The sequence below is a fragment of the Sebastes umbrosus genome, chromosome 2 (assembly GCF_015220745.1).
Source record: "Sebastes umbrosus isolate fSebUmb1 chromosome 2, fSebUmb1.pri, whole genome shotgun sequence".
Classification (NCBI taxonomy): Eukaryota; Metazoa; Chordata; class Actinopteri; order Perciformes; family Sebastidae; genus Sebastes; species Sebastes umbrosus.
Window position 1 is genome coordinate 14,171,893 of NC_051270.1, and position 6,000 is coordinate 14,177,892.

At 44.5% G+C, this 6,000-nt stretch overlaps 1 protein-coding gene across 1 annotated transcript in view; it reads right to left on the minus strand.

Annotated features, from left to right (window-relative positions):
• sema4bb (sema domain, immunoglobulin domain (Ig), transmembrane domain (TM) and short cytoplasmic domain, (semaphorin) 4Bb) overlaps nucleotides 1–1,074 on the minus strand; it is a 65,051-nt gene extending 63,977 nt beyond the window's left edge. The window contains exon 1 of the mRNA XM_037757698.1: nucleotides 872–1,074. The gene's annotated coding sequence lies outside the window, so the exon portion shown is untranslated. The remainder of the gene's footprint in view (nucleotides 1–871) is intronic.
• Nucleotides 1,075–6,000: the final 4,926 nt, after the last annotated feature.

Below are 6,000 nucleotides of genomic sequence, written 5' to 3' on the forward strand. Positions count from 1 at the left end.
AATGCAATGTGGTCAAGCAGCAGAAAGACAAATGCACCAGTGACTTCACTCCTCAGTCCCATTATCATTAATGTGTCATTTAGCAGTCAAAAGCTGTTGCAATAATAGAATTACTTTTCCTATTAGACTCAATGTCATTGAGCCTTACAGTGAAAGCGCCCAGTGCACATAATGGGGAAGCAGAAGACGTAGCGAGAGAGAGAGAGAGAGAGAGAGAGAGCATTGCAAGTGTCCAAATGTCACAGGCGCACGAGTTCACACACCACATGCACACACCCTGTTTTGTCAGTGACACAACAGGAACAATCTATACGTACATAATGGGACTGTCAGGGCTTTATTGTAGCCGATATATCTTCCCTGTGCAGGAGTCAGAGCAAACTAAACCATCACAGGAACTTAATGCAGCAGCATTGGTTTACATTTGTGTTTTTCCTTCCCCCTATGTTATCTGAATGCAAGACATTTTTCACACCTGGAGCATGTTTAGTCTTCACAATTCAGGCTGCACACACATGCATACATACATATTTATCATCACACACACGTGCACATCACCACGGCTTCTAGCACCTTACTAGGACACAGACACGCAATGAGCCAAAACCCCTGACTGAATGCAATCTATTGCCATGGCACCCGGCGCCCTGGATGACCGGTATCTGTAGTAACTGAGCAACCTCACACCACTTCATCACTCCAAGCACAAACTCAGCTGCTTGCCTCTCCTCCTCCTCCTCCTCCAGGCTGCAGTGGCAGGCAGCAATGCCTCCCGGTGTTTGTCCGCCACTCTGCAGAAAAATCTCTCCCATCCTTTTGTCTTATTGTGAACCACTATCGCCTGCTGTCATAAGAGAAAGGAGGGACTCACCATGCTTTTTCCCCCCACGGCAGAAGACAGGAGCCAGGTGGAGCGAGCAGTGGCTGCAGTGGCGGAGGAATCCCCCCGGTAGTGTATGTGTAAGAGTGTGTGAGAAGAAGCGTGGAAGTGTGTGTGCGTGTGTGTGCGTGTGTGTGTATGTGTGTGTGTGTGTGTGTGTGTGTGTGCAGGGGAGTCAGAGCTGATCCAGCAGATGCAGGCGGGAGCCACCAATAGAATGAGGAGAAGGAGAGAGAGAGAGAGAAGAGAGGAGTGTGTGAGGGAGAGGCAGCAGAGGAGGGGTCTGATAGCATTACATCATGGACTAGGGAATGGTAGGTTTGCAGGGGGGGTGGGCTACGAGTGGAGGAAGGTGTGTGTCCTTGTGTTTGTGTTTGTGTCTGCATCACCATCACTGTATATTCTCCCTCTGCAGCGGACCACAGGATGATTAAAGATTGTGTCCATGCTGCATACGGTGCAGCGTCGTCATGGTGGCTGCACCTGTGTGTGTGTGTGTCTGTGATGTGTGTCTGCAGAACATGAGCAATAGCTATAATCAAGAAGGTATAATAATCACACCCCATTTCATAGGTCATGTATACCAGAACCTCATGGTAACTATAAATAAGTGTTCTCACAGCTTTCATGTACAGATGAGTTCCAGATGCTGATTCTCCTTTCTTTTTCCTATTACATTGATGTCATACAGGCTTGCTGCAGACAACACCTGCAGACGGACATTAAAAAAACAAAAAAACTCAAACCCGCCCCTTTCCACATCACACTAAGAGCCACCAGCTAATGGCTCCCTTGTCAGTTTGAAAAAGCATTGATGGACACCCTGTTAGGAAGTCACTGACATTTCAGGTGAGTGATTCCAAACACTTTCTGCTGGCTTTGACATAGCACGTCTCTAAATGGAAGAGAAAACACACACACCCTAGCAGCAATCACCTGTCTCTGTGCAGCCTGCCATCCCTAAAAAGGAACAGAGAGTGAGAAGGAAGGAAAGAAAGAAAGGGGGAGTGAGAAGGAAGGGCGTTAGTAGAGAAACAATGACAGCTCAGGGTCATCCTCGCACCTCTGCTCTGTCTGTACCAATCTGGCACCAGACAGGCAGAAAACGAGATAGGAGGGATACAGGTGGCAGAAACACGTAGATAAGGAAGTCTTTCCTCCCAGCTGTCGTCATTCATTTTCATAAGTTAGGTCTATGTTTAGCTCCGTAGGCTTTGCGTGACTTATGCCATGTTTTTATAACACAATATCTGTCAGGATCATGGATGTATAAAGAGAACTGGAATAAAGTACTCGTATCATACGGCGATCTTCCGCATCCATTCGGCCCATAGAGCAGGCGCAGTAGCGTTTCCTTTAACTCCGCCTTCCAGCCCGCGGTCCAGTTCGGTCTGGGTCTCATTCACATGAACGGAGGAAGGAAATAACTCTAGATTCAGCTATTAGTGCATTTTACAACTTTTAGGACCTAACGATTTAAATAAGGGCTATTAGAGTGTTCATTGATCTACCTCAAAATAAATTATCCGCTGAGTTGTGGACGTCTCTTTCTCAGTGTAAGTCTATGGGAAAAACTCTTTTTGGACCCAATGGCATCACGTGACGGACACGGACGTTGTAGTACCACCGTTTGGCCACTTCGAAAATTTGCATCAAAGCCTGGCGCTCTTCCTGGGGGTGTGTGTGTACGTGGGAAATGAGTGGTGAAGCAAGAGAGAGAGAGCGGCGGCTATAGCAGCGAGTAGCGTCATCAACTTCGGCCAAGCAGGAAAAGTTAACAGAGTTTGGTTTGTCCGTTCTGGGCTACTGTAGAAACATGGCGGTGCAACATGGCGGACTCCACCAAAAGGACCCACTCCCTATCTAGATATAAACGACTCAGTCTAAGCTAACAAAAACACGACTCTTATTTTCAGGTGATTATACACTAAAGAAAACATAGTTATTGATATTATATTCCATTTCTGCCAATAGATCCCCCTAATTGTTCCACAATGGTCCTTTAAGTTCATTCAAAAGATATGTTTAAACCATCCTGTCTCATAACTGTCTGTACACCGTATCTCCTTAGTGGGTTTTACTCTGACAGACGAGGTTAAATGAATAGTTGCACACAACCAATAGCTTCCTCTATTTTGGACTCTCTCTCCCCTCAAAGGTCAGCATTGTCAAGATGGCGTGCTATTGGTCAATGGTGCAAATTTGCATATCAAGGTTCACCAAACTCTGTGTGATAAATTCGCCTCGTCAAGCAGATCCTCCGATCGCGGCAATTCCATCGGAATGAACTGATTTTTACCTTTTTAAATCCGAGTGCGTCCAATCCTTTAGAGATTTTCTAATTGAAGATGTGTTCATTATGTGTGATACTACAGGAGTGGCAGCAGGGATAACAAGATAACAAGCACAATGATTCAGCACTCAAGCAGTGACGCGGGTTAATGCAACACTAATGCAGTCACCGTACTTCAAAGTACAGGAGAAAATCTGAGTGGGGAAACAAACAAGAAAGGTTCCACTGTAGTGGGAATGATTGATGATTGTTCTCTGTTTACCATATTCCTGCCACGTTTGCTGTTTTACCAGCTCTTAGAAGTGCCGCCACTCACGTTTCTCCTGCCAATATAATTTCATGAGATATTGGATATTTTCACACACACACACACATAAACCTTCCCCTAATGATTCTCACTGCTGTTTCAAGTTATTTCGTCCATAATCGGTAACTGGCTAAACAACGGCTTCCTTTTACGTCTTTGTCCTCTCATCTCCCACGGAGGAATCGCTGACTGGGAACGCTCCATCCATCTTCTGTGATGTAGGCTGTCAAAGATCAGAAAAGTGCCTCATTTGAACTAATTTCAAGGTATTTGTCGGGCAATGGGGTTGGATTGTTACCAAAAGAGTAAATTCACAGCAGTGGTCTTTATCAAAGTTAACCACCATGTGTCTATTCAGAGGTAATGCTGCAGATCTTTCTATTCAGCTCGACTAAACCCGACAAGCATTACAGCAACGTTTTTTTCTAAATCGGTTACATGGACATGTGAGGATGTTCTAAATAGGTTTGACCTTTTATTTGTCACAAGCCATTAGATATCCTCTCGACTCACTAAATGAAATGTGACAAAGGCTAATGGACCTGTGCCCACATGTGAGTGGATGTGACTCATTTAGGCGGCATGTTGCTCATAACATGTATATACTTTCTAGACTGGTGAAACCGCTGTGAAAAGACTGGAAGTGACATTAATATACTATCAATTTGTCCATTCAATCCAGATAAATGCAGTGTGAAATCTGTATTTGTCAGAGTGTGAGGATTACAGTGCCTGAATCAAACACACAGGATTCGTGGATATTTGGTTATTGTTGTCCCCAAAAGTGTATACTTTAATTGAAAGATAAAACAGCACCCTGAAGCTGTTTACATTACTTTAAAGTAATGGTCATATCTTGCCCGTGCTGGCCAGCTTGCTATGTGCCAGTTCCAGTAAAGCTGTATCGTCCTAGTCTTACAAAAACAAAACCGTGCCCGCTTGGGAAGGGGCCACATCTAAAGTCAACATGGTGGCCGGGTTCCCAGGCTCAGGAAACTGAGCACTAATTAAGACCGATGACATGAGAATGGCAATGGATCAGTATTATGTTCCACTGGCTGTATTATAAAGCGTAGATTTGCTGCTTCACTTGTGATTTAATTAGCATTTATGGAAAAATGTTTGCTGTGCAGTTAATCAATAAAACAGTTAATGTAAGAGGAGTTCATATCCTGCAGTTATGAAATCACAGTATGTGCCGATAATTACTGCTTTGATGGGCCTTTCTTCACAGCGTAGTAGGATAAGCGCAGGTGTTACTAATATAACGTTAACGATGGCTCTGTGCTATTCAAGTGTCCCAGTGAGACGTAACAGTTTTCTCCAGGTTCTCCGGCTTCCTCCCACAGTCCAAAGACATGCAGGTTAGGTTAATTGTTGCCTCTAAATTTACTGTAGGTGTGAATGTGAGTGTGAATGGTTGTCTCTCTCTATATGTGTCAGCCCTGTGATAGTCTGGCGACCTGTACCTCGCCTTCCACCGATGTCAGCTGGGATCAGCCCCATCGACCATGAATAGGATAAGCGCTTACAGATGATGAATGGATTTACATTTACATCTATAAGTTGGTTTTAGCTAATGATCAGGTAGAAGGGATGAACCCATGTTAAGATTTGCATTTTAGTGTAAATTCTTATAGGATGTATTTTACTTTGAATACGAATAACCGCATAATTTCAAGTGTGTTCATTTTCAGAGCACTGTATCTAGTAAAGCAGACATGAGAAATAGATCAAAGTGCCCATTCACCCTGGTCTGGATACCGGAAAATGCTCTGTGTCCGCCCGTGAGCTACTTTCCCTGATATTGGGCTCTTCAATTTCAGACACTGCCTAAGCAGCACTATTTATGGTTTAATTTAGTTTGGTTTAAAAAAAAAAAGAGAAAAAAGGAACTTCTCTTTTCCTCCCTCAAAAGGGAGTGTGGAGTATCTTAATGCACAAAGGTGTCCCCTGGCGTCTCCAGTTATCCCTATCAGTCCAGACCCCCTCTTCTTCTCCCACCACCATGCCTGCACTGTTCCCTGTTGCCTTGGCAACCCTACGGCCAGGCCACTCTCTCTCCGGATACACACAGGGACTCCTGTTCTTGCCCCCGAGCAGCTGAAGAAGGACTCACTAAGGTTGTGCAGAGAAAAAGGTACATGCTTGTCCTTTTCTTCTCTCCCCAATGAGACACTTGCTATGACCACAGACAGGAAAATAGCTGCGCTCAAAGCCTGAATGAATATATATGCTGCTGTGGTGCTGAAAAACTGCACATATATTCTGAAAAACCGGAAGGTAAAGGTCAAATGCTTTTAAGTCTCAACACCCATGTGTTTCAGGTCAAAAAGATGCAATCTGTTCCAGCTGAAAGGGAGTGCCGAACAGGAATATAATGATGTGTTGTGTCAGATTAGTGTCCATTACGATAAAGCGCGAGCGCAGACATTGTGTCTCTGTTGCTTTCATCCACTGTCTCATCCAATCAGCTAAAGCTCGGTGTACAGGACAAAAAGGTCCAGCTTCAAATAGTAC